Consider the following 3,380-nt stretch of genomic DNA (forward strand, 5'->3'; position numbering starts at 1 on the left):
TGTGGACCCTCTCAATCTCCTCTAGTCCACTCACAAACAAACATACACACCCATAAGACGTAGAGCCCCAATACTCCTATGGGGTGTCTATCCCACAAAACCCTACAACTCTCTTACATCTTTTTCTCATACCTAACCCTGTAGAGACTTCACCTATTTATAACCATACAAACTTGCTCATTAAGAATCTCTCTCCTCTTAGAATTCTTCTCTAAGTCAAACTTGCCTATTAAGAATACTTTTCCTTTTAGAATTCTTCTCTTGCAAGTCAAACTTACCTATTAAGAATCCTCTTTCTCTTGAAATTCTTCTTTTGCAAGTCTTCTTGTCCATCAAGCAATATCTGACAAATCCCAAACAAATCTATAACAAATCTCAAACAAATCTCTTATGGGATTTGAGTCAATATTCCCAACAATCTTCACCTTGACTCAAATTCCATCAATCATCTGTCTTCATGCTAGACATGCTTGGCTCCACCTGCAATGGAAGTCTCACAATCATCTTCTCTTCTCTTGTGTCTTCTCGCTTCATACAAATCAATCATCAAACTTCAAAACTCGAACTTGAACTCTTCTCTTGAATCGAGCTCTTCTGAACTTGCTTCTTTCCATGTCTCAAATCATGCACTTCCCAAACCTTTAGCTCTTCCCACATCTCGAACTTTCAGCTCTTTCACATCTCGAACCTTCGGCTCTTTCCACATCTTGAATCTTCAACTCTTCTCATATTTCAAACCTTCAGCTCTGATACCACTTGTTGGGGAACACCACAGTTCTGATACCATTTGTTGGGGATCACCACAGCTCTGATACCATTTGTTGGGCTAAAAGCCTCAAATCCAATCACACCAGCGGAAGCAAAATCAAGCAATAAATCAAACACACAAGAGACAACAATTTAACGTGGTTCGGTCCAACTGACCTACATCCACGGATGAGAAACAAGATCCACTAGTTGTAGAGAATTACAAACATACATCATATCATCAACCCCACTCAATAATCAATACTCATAAGACACTCTCAATCTACTCTAGTCCTATGAAGTATTCTCTACCCAAACAAACACAAACCCAAACTCTTGTGCACCTTTTTAACACAACCAAACACATACCCATATGTTCCCATACATCATACCTATGTGGACCCTCTCAATCTCCTCTAGTCCACTCACAAACAAACATACACACCCATAAGATGTAGAGTCCCAATACTCCTATGGGGTGTCTATCCCACAAAACCCTACAACTCTCTTACATCTTTTTCTCATACCTAACCCTGTAGAGACTTCACATATTTATAACCATACAAACTTGCCCATTAAGAATCTCTCTCCTCTTAGAATTCTTCTCTAAGTCAAACTTGCCTATTAAGAATCCTTTTCCTTTTAGAATTCTTCTCTTGCAAGTCAAACTTACCTATTAAGAATCCTCTTTCTCTTGAAATTCTTCTTTTGCAAGTCTTCTTGTCCATCAAGCAATATCTGACAAATCCCAAACAAATCTCTAACAAATCTCAAACAAATCTCTTATGGGATTTGAGTCAATATTCCCAACAATCTTCACCTTGACTCAAATTCCATCAATCATCTGTCTTCATGCTAGACATGCTTGGCTCCACCTGCAATGGAAGTATCACAATCATCTTCTCTTCTCTTGTGTCTTCTCGCTTCATACAAATCAATCATCAAACTTCAAAACTCGAACTTGAACTCTTCTCTTGAATCGAGCTCTTCTGAACTTGCTTCTTTCCATGTCTCAAATCATGCACTTCCCAAACCTTTAGCTCTTCCCACATCTCGAACTTTCAGCTCTTTCACATCTCGAACCTTCGGCTCTTTCCACATCTTGAATCTTCAACTCTTCTCATATTTCAAACCTTCAGCTCTGATACCACTTGTTGGGGAACACCACAGTTCTGATACCATTTGTTGGGGATCACCACAGCTCTGATACCATTTGTTGGGCTAAAAGCCTCAAATCCAATCACACCAGCGGAAGCGAAATCAAGCAATAAATCAAACACACAAGAGACAACAATTTAACGTGGTTCGGTCCAACTGACCTACATCCACGGATGAGAAACAAGATCCACTAGTTGTAGAGAATTACAAACATACATCATATCATCAACCCCACTCAATAATCAATACTCATAAGACACTCTCAATCTACTCTAGTCCTATGAAGTATTCTCTACCCAAACAAACACAAACCCAAACTCTTGTGCACCTTTTTAACACAACCAAACACATACCCATATGTTCCCATACATCATACCTATGTGGACCCTCTCAATCTCCTCTAGTCCACTCACAAACAAACATACACACCCATAAGACGTAGAGTCCCAATACTCCTATGGGGTGTCTATCCCACAAAACCCTACAACTCTCTTACATCTTTTTCTCATACCTAACCCTGTAGAGACTTCACCTATTTATAACCATACAAACTTGCCCATTAAGAATCTCTCTCCTCTTAGAATTCTTCTCTAAGTCAAACTTGCCTATTAAGAATCCTTTTCCTTTTAGAATTCTTCTCTTGCAAGTCAAACTTACCTATTAAGAATCCTCTTTCTCTTGAAATTCTTCTTTTGCAAGTCTTCTTGTCCATCAAGCAATATCTGACAAATCCCAAACAAATCTCTAACAAATCTCAAACAAATCTCTTATGGGATTTGAGTCAATATTCCCAACAGAGGCGCCCCCCAAACCCACACCTTTACGTGAAACTGAGAACTTATCTTTAATTACCGTTGAAAAATTATTCACTGCCGGGAGGTTAAAGTTTAGGAGTGTAAATAATACATTAGTATTTATAAATTATTCGAATTCGATTCGAAAGAAATTTGAATTCGGTTTGATTATTATCGAGTCAAGCTCGAGCTCGAGCTCGAGTAACTCGACTTATCGATCGAGTCGAATTTGAGTATTTTTATATTCGGTTCGAGTAACTCACGAGCCTAATCGAGTTTATATTTAAATATATTTTTATTATTTTAATTAATAAAATATTTCGAGTCCGAATTCGAGTTCGAACATAAATAATAAAACTTTTGTCGAGTATACAAATCGAGCTTATTTTTATATATTAATCGAGCTTAATCGAGCGAGTTCGAATAACTCGAATTCGATTACGAATCGAACTCGAACTTAAAAAATAAAATTCGATCGAATTCGAATTAAATATCAAACCTCAAATTATAAATCGAATTCGAACTCAAACTTCTCATTATATTAACTCGATTACACTTCTATTAAAACCCTCCGGCCTCGATATGCATGATTATTGATTTGCATGTTACTTTTAGTATTACGTATTATATATATATATATATATATAAGTATATGTAGCACTACCCTTTTGGTTGTAAGTA

This window comes from Durio zibethinus, chromosome 3 (assembly GCF_047325235.1).
Source record: "Durio zibethinus cultivar Kanyao isolate XHJ-2024 chromosome 3, ASM4732523v1, whole genome shotgun sequence".
Classification (NCBI taxonomy): Eukaryota; Viridiplantae; Streptophyta; class Magnoliopsida; order Malvales; family Malvaceae; genus Durio; species Durio zibethinus.